The sequence below is a fragment of the Paramormyrops kingsleyae genome, unplaced genomic scaffold (genome assembly GCF_048594095.1).
Source record: "Paramormyrops kingsleyae isolate MSU_618 unplaced genomic scaffold, PKINGS_0.4 ups87, whole genome shotgun sequence".
NCBI classification, from domain to species: Eukaryota; Metazoa; Chordata; class Actinopteri; order Osteoglossiformes; family Mormyridae; genus Paramormyrops; species Paramormyrops kingsleyae.
In genome coordinates this window covers 87,921-114,356 of record NW_027326025.1, presented here as the reverse complement: position 1 = coordinate 114,356, position 26,436 = coordinate 87,921, and the positions used below count along the sequence as shown (strand labels likewise).

At 41.2% G+C, this 26,436-nt stretch overlaps 1 long non-coding RNA gene and 1 pseudogene across 1 annotated transcript; both read left to right on the top strand.

Moving 5' to 3' along the window:
- The first annotated feature begins 1,698 nt into the window (after positions 1-1,698).
- LOC140586912 (uncharacterized) lies at positions 1,699-11,785 on the top strand. The gene is made up of 3 exons (XR_011988704.1): positions 1,699-1,984; positions 2,940-7,490; positions 10,909-11,785. It is a non-coding gene; the product is annotated as an uncharacterized lncRNA (long non-coding RNA).
- Positions 6,694-6,926, top strand: LOC140586913 (U2 spliceosomal RNA; annotated as a pseudogene).
- Positions 11,786-26,436: the final 14,651 nt, after the last annotated feature.

Genomic DNA, 26,436 nt, shown 5'->3' with positions numbered 1-26,436 from the left:
AGAAAGTGTATCCATGTTTAATAAGGATGAAAATAATGACAGTGTTGCGTGCTGTACTGTTAGCAACAGTGATTTCAGCATTGCTCATGACGGTTTAAACGACTGTAAAATGCATGTTGAGGTGAGTTTAACAAGTGTCATTTCATGTGCTGTATTATTCAGGTCTACACTAGTTAGATACTTGGTTAGTTGCCAATGCTGTCATGAAAGACTCCTTGAACACTTTTGTAACGTAGCAATGGAATATAATTAAGGAATTTGCATAAATGGTAAAATAATCTACTTATATTATTGTCAAAATAATACATAATATTGACCTTCGTAATTTAGTGCGCTGACTAGAGGAAATTAATGAAGAAATTAAACTGTGAAATCAAGTTTATTGGAGTTACATCTCACTCCTTGTCGGGCGGTTGGGGGCACCTCACTGAACTGAGTTTTTGCAGGTTGGGATGTCTGAATTATTCTACCTTAGGGAAGGGAGGGGGTCCTGGCTGTGAAAGTTGGGGGGCGGCGGCAGACGATCTCAGAGGCAAACTGCTGTCCACCCAAAAATGCAGGCCCCTCATGTAAGATCACATCCACCCAAATGTTCCAACCCCAGAGGCAAGCTGCTTTCAACTCAACCCCCTGACCCCAGAGGTAAGCTCACTTCCACCCAAAGACCCTGATCACAGAAGTAAGCTGACATTCACCCAAACCCCCAGCCCCCAGAAGGAAGCAGCCATCTATCTAAACGACCTACCCCCAGAGGTAAGTTGACATCCATCCAACTGCCTTGATCCTAGGCGAAAGCTGCCCCGGTACGTCTAGGTGGTGACACTCCATCCTACAGGGTTCACGTGATGCACTTTCTTGAAGCACACAGAGGACACTTCGGGTTTTAGGTAAGTGTGCTTTGTTTTTCTGTGTGTGTGTTTTATTTGGTATGGATTTTATTTAATGGCACGTAAAGATTTTATTGAGCACTGTTTTGGTTGATCACTGTAGCACTTATTCATCAATATTAACATTATTAACATTTATTAGCATTTTATTTGATCTGTTGTGCTGTTTATTGTGCGATTAACCTATTTCATTCCCAAGCTTACTGATTTTATGTGTTTTGGGAAGGTGTATGATGCCGTTTTAGCCCGACCCTTGTGCAGAGTAGGGCTGCACGATATTGGAAAAAAATTACATTGCGATATTTTTTTCCAAACGATATATATTGCGATATTGAGAGCCATCAATCCAGGCTAAAGTCAATAATTACCAATAATTACATATTAATAATTTCACTAATAAGCAAGCTTCATTACAAGTGACAAAAAGGTTACTTAATATTTTATTCCAAAATTCGAACATTTCTGTAAACACAAAAGCAGAACACATTTTTAAATAAAACAGCAGCTTTACACCAACCCCCCTGATTGATTTACAACAATATAACTTAAAATAAATATATTTTTTATAAAACAACTTATAAGCATTTTGGTTCACAATCTTTTAAGTCAACTTTTCTTAGCCAAAGTGCCAAAGTAAAACAGTGTTGGTGTTGGTCATCATAATCATGGCTAAATATATGAAATAAACAAAATGAAATAAAATTTTTATATATTTTGTATTAAATCTTCTAAACAGATTAGAGAACATATTCCTGTAAACAGAAAAGCTGAACACATTTAAACAGCAGCTTTGCAACACCAACCCCCCTGATTGGTTCATAACATAACTTAAATATATATTTTTTTATTTGCTTTGCTAACTCAAGGTTTTCAGCTAAGAATACAAGTCTATCAACTAGAGGTCGACCGATATATCGGGCCGATATTTAGCATTTTTTAATGTATCCGCATCGGCCGATATCCGAGTGCACTACGCCGATTTTCAGACAGGCACGTCTGCGGGCAGCCCAGTGTTATTGTTGCTGTGGAACACGTGACCCATGCTGCCTTGTGCAGGGCCACAGCCAGAAGTTTTGGAAGAGTCCTGGGATAAAACGGTAAGGCTTAAATTCTGATCTTTCAATGACCTGTTTATTTAAGTAGTTTGCTATGAAATGTTGCTTTAAAAGAAAACGCGAATTACGCTATTGGGAACTGGGGTAATGATAATGAGCCTTCAACCAACTGTAGCTTACAGGTAACATTAAGGATCATTGATTCTAATAGAGTTCGTTTTGTGCGCTTATTGGTGGGCTCACAGACGTTTTTTAATCGTTAAAAATCATTTTAGTTGTTAACATTTTAATTATTACCATATCTGCCCGATGTTATCAGTTACGTTTTTTTTCTTGTGTCGGAGAGTTTCACTCTGTGAGTGTGTGGGGCGGAGCAGGCAGCTCTCAAATACTGCAGCGTGTGTGAGAGTTGCGTTACTCTGCCCTGATCACAGACAGCGCCGTCCTCGGGAGACACAGAGCTGCTAAGAACAATGCATGGCGGAGAAAAGTGTTTGTTCGAAAGCCTGGTTACCATTTACTTGAGCTGATGCTGACAATGGTCCTTCTGTGCAACTTTTTTTCATTTGAGACCGGAGATTCAAACAATTTGTCAGACGTCTAGATAAAAAGTGCATGACTTTGCGCAGTTAGTTTCCTCATTAAACATGTCTGTCCTTTATACGGGCTTATACGTAGACAACGTCACAATCACTAGGGGCTTATGTTGTCCTTGCATACAAGGCTGTGCAATACGACAGTTATTTTATTTTATTTTCCGGGATCACTAGATTCTGATTGTGAATTTGGCTTTAAGCTATCTGTCTGCTAACAACAGAAACAACATGTTAGTGTACACTACTCATCATACCATGATGCACTTAGTGTTTTTTTTTTCTTCAAAATGTATTAGAGTGTAATTGTTTTAATGTGCATGGAATACTGGAATTGTAGAATGAATTGAAGATGAAGGTACTATAATAAAAATTCTAACCTTGCATTTATTCTTCTGTTTTAGTAATTGCTGTCTGATGGCTGAACAAAAATCTAATCCTGTATGGCAGCATTTCACAAAGCCAACACCAGGAAAAGCCAGGTGCAATATCTGCAGCAGACTGGTGAGCTTGGGAGCTGAAGAATGAGTTTGCTGCTAAAGAGATTCTGATGCTGCTATCTTTATTGTTTATAAGTTTAAGTTGTTTATAAGTTGTATTGTGTTTTTGTTATTTAAGTTTATATTTAAATTTACACAAGTCAGTATTCAGTAAATGCTAAGTTGAGAAATTTTGTGTATCGTTTGTTATTATTAATGTGATATTTTATCATGCAAATAGAGGGGAAAACGTCCAATTTTCGGCCAAAAAATATCGGCAGCATATAATGGCCATCGGCTGACCCTGACTCCTAAATATCGGCATCGGCTATTGAAAAACCCATATCGGTCGACCTCTACTATCAACCTTTGCAGGCTTGAGACAGGTTCGTTGGCAAGTGACGATGTTGCCACTAGTACTGAAAAGTCTCTCTGACGGCGAGCTTGTCGCAGGAATACACAGGTTTTTGCGGGCAAGTCTGGCGAGATGAGGAAAGCTTAGTTTGTGTACTTTCCACCATGCAAGTGGATCCTCCTCTTTGTCTATTGGAGGTGTTAGCAGGTAAGTGTTTAGCTCTGCTTCCAAAGCATCCTTTAGGGTCAGAGAGGAATCACCCTTTGCTTCAGTTTCTCTCTGTTTAAAGAAGCTTCCCAATGACTTCTTTGCTTTCTTTGCCTGGGGTGCACTGGTAACGTTGGGCTCCACGTCAGTGCTGCAGCTTGATTTCTCCTGGCATTCCATCATCTGTGATACCACTCTGGCCTTAACTTGGGTCTTCTTGTCTGCACTGATGAAGTCTATCTTGAACCGGGGGTCCAAAAAATATGCCATATCTAGCAGCTTCTGAGTATCATCATCTTCGTATTTCTCATTGAGGTAGTCCAGCATCTTCATCTTTATGTTCTTGGTCAGGTCTGTGTCTTCCTCTCGCATTTCCAGTAGTGAAGTGTTGAAGAGCTGAAGAACTGGCTTTACAAAGGAGACACTGACGTATTCATCGCCTGAAAGTGCATCGGTGAAATCCAGCATTGGGCCCAGTGACTTGCTTACAGACTCCAGCACATCTATATCTTGCCAGGTTGGAATTAGATGCCGCAGCTTCTTGTCTGCAGACAGGACCTGAGTTAAAGCCTGCTGCTGCTCTAATATCCTGCTGATCATCATCTGTCTGGAACCCCATCTTGTTTGGCATTCTGAGATGAGACAATGTGATGGTAGATTGAGTTCCTTCTGGACTTTTGCCAGGGCATCGCTGGCCTTCCAGCTGTGAGAGAAGTGGCTCACCAGCTTCTTGCAGACTCCTGTAGCACGATCATTGCGGCCATCCTTTTTCACTGCATTTTCTAAGCGGAGAAAACAAACAAAACATTGCGAACTTTAATTATTGAAGCACACTGTTTTATTTCAAACAATAAATGAAGAGCTCTTTTCCAAAACGCGATAAACGGCAATAATAATTTCCTTGTTTAAAATGTACTGCAAGATGCAGTTTCTTTCCAAACCCCAATAAGCACCGAACTTAATTTTAGCCTAGTGAACGTTCTCGCAATCCAACGTGGCTGCGCTCCTAACAGATGTTTGTTCATTAGGCTATAATTCCTCAAAATAAGTAAAAAAATCTTATTCTTTCTCTCTCTCTCTCTCTAAGTTTTCGGTGCTGATGCAGGACGCGTTCATGTAAACGGCACCTAAAAGCTGTCACAAAGAACCAGCAAAAGTAATGATTAGGAATATGTAAAATATTGCAATGAGACATTTTAATTGTTTATTAATAACTGCGAACATGAAAAATAAAAGACAAAAGACTTTTAAAAAAAGACAACCATCAATTTTTGGGAAAAATGGATGGATTTATAGCGTTTTGAAAAGAAAAAAAAATTACTTTGAATTTTTCAACAACAATATAGTTGTTTGATTTAATAATCATTATTCAACATGTTCAGACTAAGCAAAAAACATTTTAACAGGATAAATTGAATATTCACAAAATGTGTGGGTCTAGGTAAAACAATTAATTTCCCTGAAAACTATTGAAATGGAGTTATCGCATTTTGGAAAAGAGCTCCTCAAATGTGCTCATAAAACTATTTTTTGTTTAAAATTAAATGTTTAGTGTCTGTATTTTTTCTTACGTTTTAAAGCTCTACGTACACACATGCAACAAATTCATTTTACAAGTTTTGTCAGGTTCAGGACAGGTTATTAAGTAAAACAGCTGAGTAAAAATGTATTTTTATTTTGGATAAAGATCATGGTCATTACTCACCAACTGCAAGATGCAGTCTGTGGCCGAAGCACTGTAGCCTGGTCCACTTGTTCAGATCGGCAGCTTTCACCATGTTCGCTGCATTATCTGTTGTTATTCAGACTTGACATGTCTCATCTAAGCCCCAAGCGGACACCGCTTCTCTCAGGGCCTCTGCGACATTCTCGGCTGTATGACTTTCCGGGAAAAATGCCGTCTGCAAACAGCGACTTTTTAGCTCGAAGTCCTCTGCGATGAAATGGACCGTCAGACTCATGTAGGGCTCCGTTGTCCTGCTGGACCACAAGTCTGTTGTAGTTGCATAGTATTCCACGTGCGACAGTTCTGCTTCAATCTTAGATTTGCATTTTTCATACAGCTCTTTTATCGCAACTTGGGAAAAATATGTGCGGGATGGTATAACATACCGCCTGTCAAGCGTTCGGATCATTTTCTTAAATCCCTCTTTGGCGACGGTATTTAATGGCAACATATCTTTAGCGATATGAAACGTTATTGCGTCTGTTATTTCTTTCTGTCATTGAGAGCCTTTCTGGTAAGGTGTCACACTGGCAAAGGCATCACAAACATTTGTTTGTTTTGGTTGACATCCAGATTTGGCTTTGTATTCGTTGTAAAGAGCTTTGTGGTGCCGTTTTAAGTGATCAGACAAATTGGTGGTGTTTCCATGTTTTGTGGCCACAACTTTATGACACTCCATGCAAAGTACCTCTTTTTGGTCAACATCCTCCTTTTTGTAGCCGAAATAGTCCCAAATAGATGATTTCGACTTTCTTTTTGGTACGAAATAATTTTTTTGCGGCGGATCCTCTTCGTCGCGCATTTTTAGCAGTGAATGTTGGCTGTGAGCGGTGAGCAGCGACACAGCGAACCAATCACTGTGCAGGCACGCGGAACGTGCATGTCACCCCAGCAACAAGCCATACAACAAACTCGTGTTTACTGTGTGCTACCGTTCTCTTAATACACAATGGGCTTCTACCCTTCACATCGTATGTTCCGGCGATGTGACTATCGCTCACGCGCACATCGCGATGTCGATGTCAAAACAGAATATCGTTCAGCCCTAGTGCAGAGCTTGGAAGTCTGCGGATGTGTTCCTTTTTAACCCTCTGGAGTCTTGGGGTAGGGGACACACTTTCACTAACTGGGGCATGCTCACACATTTCATTCAATATCATAAACTTAATTCCTGGCAAATAAATTATTTCTTATATATTTGGTTTGGTAACAAACTCATCTTAATCTTAGTGTACTTTAGATTTATGTGAAGTTTGTAATTTGACATTCAAAGTATAGACATTGCAAAATGCACTTTGGAACACTCTGTGGGTGTTTGTTTAATATTATCTTTGAAAGTCTTATTGTACTGTGTTGGCATGATTTGCATAGTGTGGGAATGTTTCAGCCTTATAGATTGTGATTATGTGTTAATGTAAGTAGTACAAGCATAATATTTATTATTCATGTATTTGAGCTGATTTACATTTTGTTTTGGTATGAAAAGGTTATTTTGATACGTCCCCCATGGAGGGGACCACATATTAAACGGATTTTTGGAACAGGGAGCCGGAAGTGGGGCTTGCCCCGTCTGCTACAGGCATCGACCCGGTATTGCAGTGCTTCCGGGAACGGTGCACCTCTACTGCCCCCTGTTGTTGAAAGGCAGAACTGACTGACTGAATGGGTGACTAATAGACTGAGTGCCTCTGGATGGCCAACTAATTAGCCGCATGTGGTGCGAGGGAGGGGCCCTGTCCGTGCGCGGCCCCAATTTCCCGCCTTTTTTCTTTTTTTTAAAGTAAGGTGACACGCTGTCGTTTGTGCGGTGGGCAGCTGTGCTGAGGTAAGGCATGACTTCATCTTTGCCTTTTGAATTTTCCCTCATGTTTGTTTAAATGATTGCTGTTTTTTGAGAGGACAGGAGGACAGGGAGGACGCCGGTGACTGCGACGCCCCTGGGCATTCTACTCTGAGCGGGGGCGTCACGGAGGCCCGGCTAACGGCGACCCGCTAAGCGGCAGCCCCATATCGACTCGGGTCTCTCTTCGGTTTCTTCTCTTTTCTGGATTGGAAAAGACAAGAGCAAAAGTGGAAGAGTTGACGAAATGGCGTCGGATGGCGTAGCTTATAGCGGTGGGGCGTAAAGACCTTGCATTCCAGAGCATCCCTGCGCATATGAGAGTCTGCTCCATACATCTCCGTTCAGGTAAGTCAAGTTCCGGTGTGATCACTAGACTCCATTCCTGTGTTTGTCCCTAAAGAGAACAGCCAGGATAGGAAATGCTGGAAACCCATCCCGACTGGAGTCCATCCCTTCCCGGTGACACAGTAACCCAAAAGTGTTTGTGAGTGTGGTTTATGTCAGATTAGGAGAGCTGAAATGAACCTTTTGTTGGATGATAGTCGGCGACCAAAACAAGAGCTAGATCACAGAAAAGTGTTTCAAAAGCGACAGCGTCAAAGTGAAATGCAACGCTGGATGGAAGTTTTCTAGTACTGATGAAGGATGTAGAATCGGAATCCAGATATGTTTCCATACAAGGAATTTGCCTTGGTGGTGCTTTTACATGACATTACAAAGAACATAAGAACATAAGAAATTTACAAACGAGAGGAGGCCATTCGGCCCATCAAGCTCGTTTGGGGAGAACTTAACTAATAGCTCAGAGTTGTTAAAATTTTATCTAGCTCTGATTTAAAGGAACCCAGGGTTTTAGCTTCCGCTACACTAGCAGGAAGACTATTCCATACTCTAACTACACGCTGTGTAAAGAAGTGCTTCCTCAAATTTTTCTCCCGCTAATTTCCACTTATGGCCACGAGTTCTAGTATTTAGACTAATATTGAAATAGTCATTTGGCTGAAGAGCATCCAGACCCGTTAGAATCTTATAGACCTGAATCATATCCCCCCTTAGTCTCCTTTGCTCAAGGCTAAACAGATTGAGTTCCGCTAACCTCTCCTCATAAGACATTCCTCTAAGACCAGGAATCATTCTCGTAGCTCTTCGTTGCACCTTTTCTAAGGCAGCAATGTCCTTCTTGAGGTATGGTGACCTAACCTGCACACAGTATTCTAGGTGGTGTCTTACCAAGGAATTATATGAGTGTATCATCACCTCCCTTGACTTAAACTCCACACACCTAGAGATATAACCCAACATTCTGTTGGCCTTTTTTATTGCTTCCCCACACTGGCGAGAGTTACCCACATTTAGCAAAGACATATGCAGAAAGGTAATAAACAATAGACTGGCAATTGGGTAATATGATAATTATATGATAATTAAGTTTATTAATGGTAGTAATGATGGTATTATGATATTTATATATGTGTGTGTACATAGTAATCATTGTAGTATGAATATAAACTATATAAATGGTATAATAATTTAAAGGGCTCTTAAATGGTGCCATTATTAAGTAGCAGCCAAGTCAACTATATGTGCAAGAGTGCAATATGTATACAGAATTTGCAGTATGTGTGCATAATGTGCAAAAGTGCAGAATATAATCATAGAGGAAGTTTATCAGTTGTTCACTGGTTATGCTGGTGGATATTTCACTGCAGCTGACGATTAATTGAACGTCCATTCAGAGACTGGTTTGGTTAATGAGAGAGACTACCTGAGGGGAGAAGCTCTTGGGGGTCTTGGTTCTGATTGCCATGAGTCTTCTCATGGAGGGTAAGGCTTGAAAGATGTGGTGAGCAGGGTGAGATGGGTCCTCAAAGATTTTGTATGCCCGTTTCCTGGTTCTGGTGATGTAAAGTGTCTGGAGGGTAAGCAGGTTACTGCCGATTATTCGCTCTGCTGAGTGGATGATGTGTTGCAGTCTGGCCTTGTCTCGTTCAGTGGCTGATCCAAACCAGGCTGTGATGGAGGAGGTGACGATGGACTCAATGATTGTAGCGTAAAACTGGGCCATCGTGGTTATAACATGTTATTTTGGATCAGGCACGGACAGTTGTGAGAGTTCATTCCGCATTAGCTCCGATAGAATAGTATTAAATGCAAAGCTAAAGTCCACAAACAGAATCCTAACATATGTCTCAGGGCACTCCAAAAGTCGGAGTAAGAAATGGAGTCCAGTGTTAACTGCATCGTCCACAGGTCTGTTGGTTCTGTAGGCAGACTGTAGCCTGGGGTCAAGCGATAGGTCTGTGATGGTTTTAAGGTATGACAGCACAAGTCTCTCAAAAGCCTTCATTACCACCGATGTGAGAGCCACCAGTCTGTAGTCACTGACTGGTTCAGTGACTGGTTGAAAATATCTGTGAAGACAGGTGACTATTGATCTGCACAGTGCTTCAGAGTGGCTGGGGAGACAGAGTCTGAACCAGGAGCTTTCCTTGTATTCTGGCTACTGAAGATCTTGTTTACATCTCTGTCGTTGATTCTCCTGGGGAGGTGGCTGGACGTGGGGGGGGTGAGCTGGGTATAGTGTGGGCGAGGTGTGAAGGTACCCAGGTGTGAAGAAGGCCATTGAAAAGGTGAGGGCTGTATGATGCGCGAATGTGGCTTTTCAAACCCGCAGTAGAATTTGAACAGGTTTTTGTCACCACTCCTGTAAGCTTCATCTTTTGTTTTAGGAAGCTGCCTGAGTTCAGTTGTAAACCATGGTTCGTCGTTATTATAGCTGACAACAGACTATTTGGGAATGCGAGAGTCCTCGCAGAAGCTTATGTGCCATGTTACAGTGTCCGTGTATTCATCCACGCTGTTAGTAGCAGTTTTGAAAACATTCCAGTCTGTCGAGTCAAAGCATGATTTTAATTGCTCTACTGCTCCACATGTTCAGTGTTTCACTCTAGTAACAACAGGTTTAGCAGTTTTCAGATTTTGTCTGTATGCTGGAATTAGATGAATTGTTGCATGGTCAGAGTTTCCTAGTGCAGCACCAGTCATTTTCTGTCATTAAAATGTGACGTCTTTTCAGTTAGCTATTTATTTATTTTGGCTTTTTCTTATTATTATGTGTTCATTGTAATTGATTAATAAAATTATTTATTTTCATTATTATTTCTTTTACTTATCTTTGAAATGTGATTTTGACATTTTAATTTGATTGTATCCTTGTCTTTGTAAAGCACTTTGAATTGCCTTGTGCCCGAATTGTGCTATATAAATAAACATGCTTAAAATCTTTGATGATGACAATGTGCCCAGCCGGCTGTGAACTGTTCTTCGCTTTCTCCATCTTTGCATTTCTTGCATTGTGAAGATCTGCGAGCTGTTTAATTTTAGTGACCACTCCTTTTCAGGATTATGTAGTATATGTTTAACATTACTTCAAAGTGTGGAAGGGAAATTTAAAGTGATGGTAGGCCAGGGTTGGGAGGCATTGTGGGATTGTTCTTGTGTCTCAGGTTTTGTTGTTTTGGGGATGGTGCCGTGTGTCCTTGCCTCACAGCCACCTGCACGGAACCAGCTTTGCAGGCCACAGATCTTGGAGAACTGGGCTAAAGGGAACATCGCCGGGGGGAGAAAGGGGACCTGCAGGAAGCCTTGAAATGTAGCTGCTATACTATGCTAGACGCAGTTTGTTGTATGGTAGCATTTGAACACACAAGCAAGTTATGTACCCATAAGGGTTGTATATGTTTACGCTGAAGTCTTTATTTAGGTATGTTGGAGCACGGCGTCTCCACCGGGTCCGTGGATGAGAAGAGATTCACAGCTGACACGGGGAGAAGTTGCAAATCACCGGTTTATTGTCTGACAGATTGCAATCCGGGAGCGGCCATCTGACATACATTCAGCATGTACAGGAGGAGGCTCTGCCATATGTATCAGCTGTATCCCTTTTAAAGCCCTTTGGGCATCTCCCCCCCTTTCTCGGTACCTTCCGTGTACGTGACAACCATATGTGTGATTCTAGCCGGCTCGTACTGTTCTTGGCCTTCTGGAAGGCTAAAAGATAAGTAGGGGCCGCTGATGTTCTCTGTCGCCCCCCTATCTGTTCCGATTAGGTAGCCTTGACTTGCCGGCGCGCCAGTCAGTTCTTGTTTTGATTAGTTACAGCCTTATAGAATCATTCCCTTTATTTTATTAATTATTCCCTCAATTAATATAGGGTTGGGGTTTCCCTTACTGATAACATTGTGAGCCATGCCAGCCATGGACACCGAAGGGGGGGTTGCACCTTTTTGCTGGGTTGGGAGTGGAATTTCCCTAATGTTTAGGGTTTTTGCCCTCCTTCCTAGGCTGGATAGACAGGATTATGTGTGGGACTCATAGGAGGCCTAGGCCTAACGAGGATTGGAAACTGAACATCCTTGAAGTAGACCAATAGAGGTGGCGTATTATGTTTGTTGTATGTTCGAAACCTGGTTTGCAGATGTTTGGTAACCAATCAGGACTTAGAAGTCCATATAGGGGAATTCGTCTTATAGTATATTAACCTGCTGATTTCTGGGTGCGGGGTGCATTGCGCATTGTCCCCGAGTGTGGTTGGAACACTACGCTGGATTGCTGAATAAAGAAGAAAATTTTGCTCATTACATGCGAGGCCTGGAGTTTGATTCAAGTGTGACAGAGTGAGAGTGATTATAGAGGATTATAGAGTCATAGTTGTTTGGGTTAATTCTGAGTACCACAAAAGTTTACAAGCCCTATTTTGGCAAGAGCTAATCCTAATCATTTTCATCCTTGCCGTTTAAATCACTCATGAATAGATGTGTTTGTGAGAAATTGATCTGTTTTAAGCATTTTCAATTTAAATAAATACTGCAATACTACTACGAGATATCTAACAACATACGATGCAACATTCAACAGGGGGTAGTGAAGTGATTCATGGCTGATCAAAGTGCCAATTCAATGTGGGGCAGTGATTAGCATGTGGAGAATGCTGCAGCAGTATTACAAAATCATAAGAACATAAGAAATTTACAAACGAGAGGAGGCCATTCGGCCCATCAAGCTCGTTTGGGGAGAACTTAGCTAATAGCTCAGAGTTGTTAAAATCTTATCTAGCTCTGATTTAAAGGAACCCATGGTTTTAGCTTCCACTACAATAGCAGGAAGACTATTCCATATTCTGACTACACGCTGTGTAAAGAAGTGCTTCCTCAAATTTGTTTTAAAATGTTCTCCCGCTAATTTCCACTTATGGCCACGAGTTCTAGTATTTAGACTAATATTGAAATAGTCATTTGGCTGAACAGCATCCAGACCCATTAGAATCTTATAGACCTGAATCATATCCCCCCTTAGTCTCCTTTGCTCAAGACTGAACAGATTCAGTTCCGCTAACCTCTCCTCGTAAGACATTCCTCTAAGACCAGGAATCATTCTCGTAGCTCTTCGTTGCACCTTTTCTAAGGCAGTAATGTCCTTCTTGAGGTATGGTGACCAAACCTGCACACAGTATTCTAGGTGGGGGTAGTGATAAAAATATATTATTTATTAATAAGTATATATAATCAGTACACAAAGTATAAGTATATAAATATAAGCATATAAAGTATACACTCACCTAAAGGATTATTAGGAACACCTGTTCAATTTCTCATTAATGCAATTATCTAATCAACCAATCACATGGCAGTTGTTTCAATGCATTTAGGGGTGTGGTCCTGGTCAAGACAATCTCCTGAACTCCAAACTGAATGTCAGAATGGGAAAGAAAGGTGATTTAATCAATTTTGAGCGTGGCATGGTTGTTGGTGCCAGACGGGCCGGTCTGAGTATTTCACAATCTGCTCATTTCACAATCTGCTCAGTTACTGGGATTTTCACGCACAACCATTTCTAGGGTTTACAAAGAATGGTGTGAAAAGGGAAAAACATCCAGTATGCGGCAGTCCCGTGGGCGAAAATGCCTTGTTGATGCTAGAGGTCAGAGGAGAATGGGCCGACTGATTCAAGCTGATAGAAGAGCAACTTTGACTGAAATAACCACTCGTTACAACCGAGGAATGCAGCAAAGCATTTGTGAAGCCACAACACGCACAACCTTGAGGCGGATGGGCTACAACAGCAGAAGACCCCACTGGGTACCACTCATCTCCACTACAAATAGGAAAAGAGGCTACAATTTGCACAAGCTCACCAAAATTGGACAGTTGAAGACTGGAAAAATGTTGCCTGGTCTGATGAGTCTCGATTTCTGTTGAGACATTCAAATGGTAGAGTAAACAGAATGAGAACATGGATCCATCATGCCTTGTTACCACTGTGCCAGCTGGTGGTGGTGGTGTAATGGTGTGGGGGATGTTTTCTTGGTACACTTTAGGCCCCTTAGTGCCAATTGGGCATCGTTTAAATGCCACGGCCTACCTGAGCATTGTTTCTGACCATGTCCATCCCTTTATGACCACCATGTACCCATCCTCTGATGGCTACTTCCAGCAGGATAATGCACCATGTCACAAAGCTCGAATCATTTCAAATTGGTTTCTTGAACATGACAATGAGTTCACTGTACTTAAATGGCCCCCACAGTCACCAGATCTCAACCCAATAGAGCATCTTTGGGATGTGGTGGAACGGGAGCTTCGTGCCCTGGATGTGCATCCCACAAAACTCCATCAACTGCAAGATGCTATCCTATCAATATGGGCCAACATTTCTAAAGAATGCTTTCGGCACCTTGTTGAATCAATGCCACGTAGAATTAAGGCAGTTCTGAAGGCGAAAGGGGGTCAAACACCGTATTAGTATGGTGTTCCTAATAATCCTTTAGGTGAGTGTATAAGTACATAAAGTATAAGTATATAAAGTTTAAGTATATAAAGTATATAAGTCTTAAGTATAAAAATGATATAAGTATAAAAAGTTTAAGGGCTCAGAGGACCGCTTCTCCTACTCATCAGAGTGGATCTGGTGCCTGAACTTCTTTTTCAGAGCCTTTGATTTTTTTATTTTTTTTTCTCTTTTCCCTTTCCTTTTTTCTTTCTTTTTTAAATTCCCCACCACCACCCCCCCTCTTCGGAGGACAACTTTATTTTACACTAAATTCAAGAGCAAAGAGTGTGGCTGCTCCGAACTCACCTGTCCCGTGGAGGAAAGGAAAAAAAAAAAAAAAAACGGGGGATACAGAAACAACAATCGTAACGAGAACAGACATTAATCACCATGGGGAGAGAAAAGAAAAAAAAAAAAAGGAAACAGAGGTACACAGGAAAAATAAAACTAATAATGTAGGTGGGACGGAGAAAATGAAGTGTAGGGGAATACAGAATACAAACAACCATAAGAAAAATAACACTCATTACAAGGACATCAAACAACAAACATTATAACATCAGTAATAATAATTATAATTAATAATGTGACAAATAGGTATTATATATATATATATATATATATATATATATATATATATATATATTTATGTAGCATACACACACTTGATCCTACCCTTATACATGTATATTTCAATTCCTATGTCTATAACACACGCTAAAAAGTAACAATAATAATGATACTGATCGCTCAACCATTCTTATATGTATGTGTAAGTGTAGGTGTGAACTGATTTGTCATTGGATGTGCTGGCATATGATGCCGTCGGGGGAAGCGACAGCACCCCACCCCCCCACAAGGCCGAAGGCGAAGGCAGGAGAAACCAGGCAACCGAGGCCACCCTGCCGCCCCCCCAGCACAAGGGCCCACGGCCATGTGCCCCGGAGATAACCACCCGCCCAACCCAGGAAGCAGCCCGCGAGGGACTAAAGGGGCGCCAACCCCCGTACAGGGAGGCCCGCAGAGGGAGGACGGGCGGCGAGCCCCCCCGCCCAGCCCAAACCGAACCCCCCAATCCGCCTAGAAGGCCCCCAGTGTCCCAAGATCCCCCGGATTGCCCGCCAGGGCCCCACCACGGCGCAGCAGAGCCAAGCACCACCCGGCCCGCGGCCCAAGAGAGGAGGCCGCCCACACCCGCCAGAGCCTTTGATAAGATGGAAGTAATGTCCTCTTGAGGCCATGGGCGTCCCCTGTGTCAGCCCCTCCTTGGCACTGGCGTCCCACCTGGCGATCTCAGCACCGGGTGCAGTTTAATGCGGGGCAGCTCCGCCAGGACATCCACCATGTTGGGGCCTTTGGTGGGTCCTGCGCCACTTCCCTGACGATGACTCTGCTTGGGGCCCTGGATACTAGCAGGTGGAGGAGGACGAGGTGGCGGTGGAGGATGAGGAGGAGGAGGAGGGGGCGGGAAACAGCTTGGAGCTGAAGTGGGGACTACAAAAGGAGTCCCAGTGGTCTCCGAACTACTCCGGGATATATATGGGTCAGTCAGGGCACCAGCAAGCATGGAGATCTCGGACCGGAACCTTGTCTTCGAGGGCTGCAATCTTTTTCCAAACTGCCGCCCACTCGGACCCTGCCTCTGCTGCAACAGCAGCATGCTGGAGATCCCCGTGTCCACTGGGGAGGTGGATGCCGTTGCAACACTTGAGGATTTCTTCACAAAGCGCTGGGAAAGAAAAAATCTCCAGTTGCAAAAAACTTGTTACATTGCGCAGTTCAACGCAGAGGGAGCGACTCTGTGAAACAAGCGATCTTCCTTGGCCGAAAAAATACTGAATTCGGAACGGAATCAAATCCAAAAAAAACAGTCTGCACACAAAGTACAGAGAGTTAGATGTCTTACTTAAACATCACACAAAATTATATTTTTTTCCATCATCCATTAACATACAGCGCAATCTCAGATTCACATTAGGCCATACACAGATTTCCTGAATAACATTAATATACACATATACATGTATATACTTATATATGCACATTATAAACATTTCAACCTGCAATGGTACTAACAGGGTGGCTAAACTGAATAACACCATATCACAGTCAACGTATTCCGATCAATTAGCAAGTAGCCTTATAGGTAGCTTTAGCATTTTACATACAACTACAAAAAATGATACATTAGTAAAGAAAATAATCAACCACACAATCAGCAAAGGTTCACATTCATATCCTGACTGTTTTTCCTTCACACTAATGATCCCTATATCTATATTTTCAAACAGGTAAATTGACCTACCAGGATATCCAAAAGAGAGCACTTGCACCAAAATCTTTCTATCCACTAATTGCTGCAATTGTATGCTTAGGCCAAAAAAAATAAACAGTGCTCTAAACATTGACATCTACACAAATATATATATATGTATATATACGTTTATTTCCCTAAGTTGCCGTTGACTCTTCTTTCCGCTCTCTTTACCCGCCTTCCTCAGTCTAGAAAAACCCACCGGAAAAAAAACTCCCACCCTACCTTTCGGCACTCAGGAACGTCTTAAAGAGACAGCTGCCCACTTTGGTATACACACACTTATTGTAAGGTTCATGTCTCCCTCTTTACAAATTACGCTCTATAATAGCTTCAAAGCCTTATGGTAGCTTTATAGACCTGGCTACATTTGGTTTTGTTATTATTATTATTGGTATTAGTATTATTATTTTAAGAATGAAGCTAAATAATATAGCTAATATATCACATATGGGTTAAAATGCAGAGGACGCATTTCGTCGTTGTGTGATGTGCCAAGAATGGCACTTGATCACAAAGTTCAAATACTTTTTTACTTGCCAACATTCATAAGCAACGTTATTTTTCAGTACAGTTGAACTTTTTTTTGGGGGGGACTTTTTTATTTGAAGGACTTACTTCAAATATTGACAATAATAACAAAAATAAAGTACAAAAAAAACTGCTAAACAATAGCAAGTGCTTAAAGTGCATAAATAACAAGTGCTCAAAGTGCTAAAGAACTGAACTGCTAAACTGAAGATTAGAAGTGAAATCAAGGCCATTATCACTTATTTTTTCTTTTTTTCTGGGTTGTAAGCAAAGTCCTGCAAACTCTTTCTTTTTAAGACATTTGGATCAGAAGATGGAGCTGGTACAGTGGAGGAGGATGAGGCTTTGGCTGGTCCAGATGATGAGGATGAGGCTTTGGCTGGTCCAGAGGGAGGGAGAAAGAGTTTGGCTAGTCCAGAAGAGTCTGGTCCAGAAGATAAGGATGAGGCTTTGGCTGGTCCAGAGGATGAAGATGATGCTTTGGCTGGTCCTGAGGATGAAGATGAGGCTTTGGCTGGTCCAGAGGATGAAGATGAGGCTTTAGCTGGTCCAGAGGGAGAGAGAAAGAGTTTGGCTGGTCCATTGGAAGTTGAAAATGGTCTGAATGGTCCAGAGGAGGAGGCTGAGGGTCTAGCTGGTCCAGAGGAGGTTGAAAAAGGTCTGGATGGTCCAGTGGAGGTTGGTGAGGGTCTGGATGGTCCAGTGGAGGTTGGTGAGGGTCTGGCTGGTCCAGAGGAGGTTGAAAAAGGTCTGGATGGTCCAGTGGACGAGGATGAGTGTTTGACTCGTCTAGAGGAGGCTTTGGCTGATCCAGCGATATTCCTGGCCTGCCGTATGAGTTTGTTTGCCATCTGTGATGGCCGAATCCTTGCTGCCTCATTCACCCTTTTCTTCTTTTGTGCCTGTTGTGCCTCTTTCTTTTTCTGCAGATGTTTTTGATATGTTTGATACGATGACAGGCAAGACCACCTTAATGGCTGGTCTATTGTCATTGTCGATGCTGTCCACTCCCTTGCTTTAATCGTGGATTTTACAATTGCAAGGCTCTCATAAGTTTCCACATTCATGGAGCATCTGTCTGCTTCAAGAATATCACCCATGAGATTAAATGATCCCTCAACCAGGGGGCCTGTGAAAATGCTAAGTAGTGCTTTGACCAGCTGACCCAGAATGGGAAATCTCACACCTCTCTCTGGATTTTTCATGGATACAACTCTGCTCCACCAATCTACATCAACTCGGCCTTCTTCTTCAATGTAGTTCTGGGCACACGTTACCAGGTCCACCTCTATTTGGTACGCCCGTATCTCTTCCTCCACCTGACCAATCTCTTCTGGTGCGACCACATTAGGCAAGGCCTCTCCTAATGTGATAAAAGCCCCACAGATGGAGTCATCTTGAATCAGAGAGGGAGTGAGTGCAGAAAGTGAGGTGATTATCTTGTTGTCCAGAGGAAGGTCTTTGAGAAGGAACTCTGATGACTTCATGTACCCTTCTCTGAGAGAGTTGTAAATGTTTCTCACCCATATCAGCCTCTCCACACGGGCCTTGTTTAGTGCAGAGTAGCAGTATCTTCCAACAGACAACCTTTTGTCTTAAAGTTGCAAATCTTTACTCCGGACATCAACCTTGATGATATCCTTTGCACTCAGTGGGATGGCTTCCAGCTTCATAAATTTGCTGAGGAGCTCTCGAACTAGGGCCACCATCTCCACGTGCAGCAAGTGCGCCATTGGTTTTTCATGTTGCATTTTTTTCAAAAATCCCTGAAATGTTGAAAGTATGCCTGCAAACATTAAAAAAAAAAAAATTTATTTGACATTTTCACATGCGTAAAAAAAACCCAACAAGAAAACAGAATTAAAGACAAGTTGCATACAGTTCAAATAAATAGCAGTGCGTTTTAAAAAAGTGAATAAAGTATAAATACTTTTAATAGCTTTTATTTCCATATATCAGATGTAATGGAAAAATTACTCCAAATCAAATTATTAACGAATTTGACCAGGTCTGCAGTTTTTTTTACTGGAAGCAAAGGAAATGGAATATGAATCTGTTCCCAAAAAAAAATTAAAAAATTGCAATGTTGAGATTTTTCAAACACTTGACATAAACTTAACACATTTTTCAAGATTTAACTTAACTTTAAATTACTGAAGTAATATTTTGGTGCATAATCATTGTTTTTGTCAGATGTTAATCAGATCATAATCAGATGTTATCATCAGTTAAATCTTTAAAATGTTTTAAGTGTATGTGAATGTTTGTGGCTGAAGAGAAAAGAAAAAATTCACAACACTGCTATATTTTTTTCTTAAGATAAATATTCCTTCTCTTCATTTCCTGTAAAAAAAAATGCACACTTAATAAAGTATTTTACATTTTTTGCCTTGGAATTGAATGTCTAATCTTTCCATTACATTTGAAATATGGAAATAACATACTGATTAAAAATAATTTCACTTTATTCACTTTTTTTTAACAATAAACTGCTGTTTATTTGAACACTTCTATATAACTCTGCATAACTTCTAAAGCTGGTTATGATTGCTGTAGTAGAGACCTGGCTGTTCCCTTTGTAAAAAACAACAACTGTTATTAACTTTCATTACATTTAGCCTAAAGTTTTTGCCTACACAAGTTAGCCTGCTACAAGATACCTCTGAACATGTCGACCATGACTTTGAATCGGTCAAACTCTGTAAAGAGCACAGAGATTCGTGCCTTCCGGTCAAGGTTGGCTTGTGTTCCCATTCGGGATGTTGTGGCTTGTTCTTGTTGAAGAATTTCTACTCTGGTCTTTTCCTCAACTGTTAGTGCATATCTCGTCAGCAATTCATTAAGAAGCCTTCTGTATCACACAAACACACACACACACACACACCACTGTGGCTATTTTCATTGCTTATTCCTACATAAAACCTAACAACACTCTAAACTAGCACATCACTCTACATGCAATATAATACAATAAAAATGGTTAACTGCAGAGACAGCACATTAAAAAATACTTAATTTATACTACAAAATGATTAGCATTACCTGTATTTGTGTTCTTCATTTGGATTCCCTTCCCTACCCTGTTGCAAGTCTCGACTTTAGTGTTGTGAGATGTGGTGACTATGTGCTTATTGCTGAGGTGTTTTTTTTCTGTTCCTATATTGTACTTCCTACTGGAGTACAGTCTGGGGGCTGTTTTTTTTATTCACCTCCACTCTCCTCACGTAATCTGTTTCTCTGAGTTTTCCTACAGTCCCCTGTCTTCCTGACCTGTCTGCCCCCCTATAATGTTTGTGTATGTATGGTCGGGTTGATGGCCTGCTTTTCGCTGGTACTTGTGACTAGTGACATGGTGAATTGCAACAGCAATAAAGGGAATCAATCAATCAATCAATCAATCCAGCACATAGTAATAATGCACCACCAGTACATCCATGAGTTCATTCAGCCTGGTGCACACCTCCAGCATCTGAAGAAATCTGTTGCTAATAGGTCTTATCAAGCTCTTGGAAGGAAGATGGAGCAGACTCTGAAAGTCTGAGAAAATCTCCTTCTGTTTTGGTGACTTCTCAATATCATAATAGACATCGGAGCAGAAATTTTCCACTTCTGTGCTGAACGGACTCATGAGGGCCTTGGCAGCATTGGAAACCATGTGCACGGTGTCTCCAGATACATCAAGGAGGTATGGGTTCGCCTTCCTTGCTTGAGTTTCAAGGCCAGACTTTTTTCCTCTCATGACTGCACAGTTGTCAAGGAGGATGCTGGTAACTTGTCTCCACTCAAGACCATAAGTCTGCATGACATCTTTAAGTTCCAGCATAAGGTTTGGGGCATTTGCAATGTTGACTTTTCTGCTTGCCAGATGTTGTGTTATTACTCTGTTGCTTTCATTATCAAAAAAGCGAACAAGCACATTGAGTGTTTTATCCATATTCAAGGTTGTTGCTTCATCAACATTGAGTGAGAACATGCATTTTTTTAGCTTCTCAGACAAACATTTTCTGAACTGTAATGCAATTCCATGAGTGTTCATGTAACTCGCATGTTGATTTGAAACCGACAGGCTAGTTAACGCTTTTTTGTCTTCTGCCAGTTTTTTACACAGGGTGACCAGTGGATGCGAAATTCTGAATGCCAAATCATGTTCTGCTATAAATGTGCACAAACGTATTTTTAAATCGCAGACACGGTCAGTCATAGACAACGGTGTGTCAGCTGTAACAGTTGCTCCCGGCAACGTCGTGGTAAGTTTGAGTGCACGGGCAGCGGCTCTATGACCGGAGTCTAAATCATGACAAGCAAGCACTTTCTTACAGCTGCTGGCATACAGTAGCTTCCTCCAGCAAATCGTGCAGAAACAAGCCCGGGGCTCTCTCAGTTTCTTGCACCAACTGCCAAAAGGCTCGCCATTTCTACTTTCTTCAATCCACACCCAGCACCATTTATTTTTGAGTCCTTTATCTATTGCTAGGACATCATCCCCAGGCTTCATAAACTTGCGCTCCATTTTTTTTTCTCCGACAACGCTAACGTGACATTGACGTATGGGTGTCAATCATACCGTGTTGCAAGGACCCGCCCTTCTCTGCTTCTGATAGGCTTGTAACGTTAGTTAAAGCTGCGTTCCTCTCATATGATTGGTAGGTGAAATAAATTGGCTCGAAAATATTAAACCGCATGCGCAGGCTCTAAAATATTATTATTTTTTTCCCTCACGGCCGCACGCCGGAGATCCGGCACGGTGCCGGAATACTTTAAGCCCTGCACTAAGGATCTGGTCTCAGTTTCGTAAACATTATGGCCTAGCCTCCATGTCTGTTTACGCCCCTGTCATGGCCAACCTGCTATTTCCAGCTTCTCTATTAGATAATGCATTCAGACAATGGTTTAAAAATGGAGCGTTGAATATTAAGATGTTATATAAGGATGGCGTCTTCATGTCATTTGATCAGGTTAGACAGGAGTTTGCTCTGCCAGCAAATCACTTTTTCAGATACCTACAAGTTAGACATTTCACACAGAATAACGTCAGTCATTTTCCTTCACTACCTCAGACATCATTTCTTGATTCAATCATAGAAAGTCAGCCAGAGCTTAGGGGAACCGTCTCAAAGCTGTAGACAAATATATTTGACATGGAAGGTTCTTCACTGACAATAGTAAAAGAAGGATATGGGTACAACTATTAATGATGGTCAATGGTCTAACATACTTCAAAGAATCCACTCCTCCTCTATTTGTGCAAGGCACTGCCTCATTCAGTTCAAGATTGTACATAGACTTCACATGTCTGGGGTTAAGTTATCCAAGATTTACCCGGGGGTTAATCCTATTTGTGACAGATGTAGACAAGCACCTGCTACTCTCTTTCACACTTTTTGGTCATGTCCAAGTATGACTGCATTCTGGTCTTCAATATTTGAGGTGTATTCTGTGATTTCGGGGGTAACCTTTGACCTTTGTCCTTTTATCGGACTTTTTGGCGTACCATTGAATGATCTCCCATTACGAAAGACACAATTAAATTGTATAGCCTACTCCTCCCTTTTGGCTCGGCGACTCATTCTTTTAAATTGGAAAAATGAGAAACCCCCCCTCCTTTGTTAGATGGATATGTGATGTCATGTTTTTCCTTAAGATTGAAAAGATTAGATATGCATTGCATGGATCAGTGGGAAAGTTTGATATGGTATGACATCCTTTTATTTCTCATATAGAACAGCTGACAATGCACCTTGACTCTCGATAATGTGTGATGTGTACAAAGTAACTGAGTGACTACTTTTTTTTTTTTTTTTTGTCTTGTGGTGTTATGCTTATTTGTCTTAATGCTTGTACCTGTGGGGGGTTTTTGTATGTCTGAAAAAACCAATAAAAAATACATTGACAAAAAAAAGAAACAATTGCATAACATAGGATACCATAAAATCAAGATAGGATAGGTTAAAAGAAGAAGTTTAAGATAAGATTGTATAAGATAAAGGATAAGATTAAGATAATGATAAGTAGAGATAAGGTTAAGATAACATTATATAACATAACATAGGATACGATAAAATTAGGATAGCTTACGATAAGCATAAAATAATATATAATAAGGATAGGATAGGTTGTATAACATTAGATAACATAGGATATGATAAAATTAGGATGATTGTAAAAATCGAACGCGAGAAATTGTGAAATTTACGTGACGTCCCCTTGTCCGCATCTGAAAACGAACACGGAAAAGTGAAGCATCAATTGGCCTTAAGTGTCACGCCAGATGCGTTAGTTGGCAACCCTGTTAAGCCCCCTAGACCCCATCCATGAAAGAATCATGATGGCCATTGAAAGGATGCAGGCAGACACTGGAAACAGTATTGAACACCTGGTCCAGACCATTCAAAAAAATCCCCCTGGCCCGGCGTCCATGGAGAACATGTGTTTTGAGAAGCCCTGCAGGACAGTGCAAGAGCTTGAGGGATTCAAATTGCAGTTGGAGGGCCCAGAACAAAAACAAAAGATGGAATGTTGATATGCTATATTGCTGTTTAAAAGGGTTTGTCTAATTGCAACACTAAGAATTGTTTTTAAGTATTTATCTTCATATGTTGTATAGATCCGTTTTTTTAGTCTGATGGGAGGCTGCAGCATTGGGGACGTTGTGAGGAGAACCCTCAGAAAGATGGCTACAAACGAGGTCTGGTCACAGTTACAGCCTGAAAGGCCGAAAAGGAAAGCTGTCCTTCTTGGGAACAGCACTCCACCATGTTGTTTTAAATTACCTAGTATGTTAAACGGTTAGATTTCACAAAATGTCCATTACATTGCATAGACCCATTGTTTAATATTTATTAAATACTGCATTTTTTCTAGGAGCTTGTGCTGCACAATTTCCGAGGGTTAGCGAGAAGGACATTGAAAATTATATAGGGGATACCCTAAAACACGCACCTCAACGTGCAAAGATCCACCCAATACCTGTACGTTTTTTTTGTTTTTCTTCGGAGCAGTTAACACTTAAAACTGCACTGCACATTGATGCCATTTTTAAATTCGTAGTACCTGTTCACTTAAATCGGACAAGCCAAGGTCGTCACGCCCAGCTCGTCCGATCCTCGTGTGTGCCACGTCCCCTCATTACTCACGTGCACTACCCTGATTGTGATCACCTATTTCCTGTTATTTCGGCTTGTCTTGTGTGTTTCAGTCCGCGTTCGAGTCTGTTTCCCCAGGTCTGTCATTGACGTTGTTAACCGAGTGCTCCCCTGTCTGCTTGTTCTCCATAATAAACCCCGTTGCCCTTGGATTGCGGTCTCCCTGCTCCTGCTTTTCCGCATCCCACTCGCTCGCCCGTCACCCGGTCGTGACAAAGGTGCTGTAACATTTTATGGCAACACAGGAGGACATCCAAGATATTAGTGTAACTGGTTACTTTAATTACCCTTCACCTTGTCTCTCTATTAAACCTTTGTTTCTGTCACAAATTCATGGACACCTACTCATAGTCTAACCACTAATAATCTCAGTTTTGTCTTATATTTCCACACTTTACATGGCAAACACATTTGGTTAATATGCTAAGTTACCTCATAGCCTGTACACCTAAGGGTAATCAAAAGCAATTAAAAAGTAAACGAAGTGACTGGGAAATATTGTTATTTATGATTTTCAGGCAGCGGAAGAAGAACCTGGGCCATCTACACGATATCAAATTGAAGACAGTGACGGAGTTTTCTCTCAAACGTTTCTTTCTTTTTTATTGATAGTGTTTTTGGATGGTTTCAGCTCAGTTTGAGAAAAGAACATTTTAGATGTTACTACAGTGACTGAAGTAATTGTTTCATGTAAATAATTTGTTTAAATAATTGTTTTACATAATCTGAGTCATTTTTGGTCCAAAACCAAAACATCTCTCTCTCTCTCTCTCTCTCTCTCTCTCTCTCTCACTCGAATTATGAACAATAAAAGAAATAATAAGAACTGAAATGCATTGGATATAATTGTTTTATAGTGTAAACACGTTTTGGTATTGCATATATTAAACTTTAAGTCACCTAAATGTTGTGCAAAAGTCCCTGTAATGTTACTAAAGTTCTGCAAACGATCTGAGTTGTGCTGTACGAAAAATCCACCTCCGCATCATTGTGATGTGCGCATGCACAATATTACTCATTGGATTAGGTACTGTTTTGTGTCTGTTGTTGCAGCTCGGGGTAACACCACTAACCTATTTGTCACACTATGTTAATTGGTAGATAATATCAAGTCCTATTTCATTACAGGTTATTTTGGGTAATCTCTCCTTTTCTGTTGCATAAAAATCTCAGTATTACTCGTGGAAAGATCACATATGGTGATGTGATCGTACAGCCCTAGCTTTGAGAAGGTGGTGCAAGGACTAAAAAATAACATTCCAGGTAGGTCCCCTAAAGGTTACTGTAATTGTCACTCAAGATCTATAAAAATCCTGGGAAAGTGATGAAAAGACCACATAGGACCCGAAACGTTACCAACACGTCCTGAAAGTTCCCCGAATTTTCCCAAAATGATGTTCCCCGAACGTCTAAAGAACTCCACATCGTGACATCCCGGGAACATTCTGGGAAGGTTACACAGCGACGTCCTTTACACCAATGGGTACGTTCTCTGAACGTACAGGGAACGTACAATTTCCAGCTGGGTAGACTCCATTCTTGTGTTTGTCCCTAAAGAGAACAGCCAGGATAGGAAATGCTGGAAACCCATCCTGACCGGAGTCCATCCCTTCCCGGTGGCACAGTAACCCGAAAGTGTTTGTGAGTGTGGTTTATGTCAGATTAGGAGAGCTGAAATGAACCTTTTGTTGGATGATAGCCGGCGACCAAAACAAGAGCTAGATCACAGAAAAGTGTTTCAAAAGCGACAGCGTCAAAGTGAAATGCAACGCTGGATGGAAGTTTTCTAGTACTGATGAAGGATGTAGAATCGGAATCCAGATATGTTTCCATACAAGGAATTTGCCTTGGTGGTGCTTTTACATGACATTACAAAGAACATACCACGTTTAGCAAAGACATATGCAGAAAGGTAATAAACAATAGATTGGCAATTAGGTAATATGATAATTACATGATAATTAATTTTATAAATGGCAGTGATGATGGTATTATGATATTTATATATGTGTGTACATAGTAATAATTGTAGTATGAATATAAACAACATAAATGGCATAATAATTTAAAGGGCTCTTAAATGGTGCCGTTATTAATTAGCAGCCAAGTCTACTATATGTGCAAGAGTGCAATATGTATACAGAGTTTGCAGTATGTGTGCATAATGTGCAAGAGTGCAGAATATAATCATAGAGGAAGTTTGTCAGTTGTTCACTGGTTATGCTGGTGGATATTTCACTGCAGCTGACGATTAATTGAACGTCCATTCAGAGACTGGTTTGGTTAATGAGAGAGACTACCTGAGGGGAGAAGCTCTTGGCGTGTCTTGTGGTCTTGGTTCTGATTGCCATGAGTCTTCTCATGGAGGGTAAGGCTTGAAAGATGTGGTGAGCAGGGTGAGATGGGTCCTCAAAGATTTTGTATGCCCGTTTCCTGGTTCTGGTGATGTAAAGTGTCTGGAGGGTAGGCAGGTTAC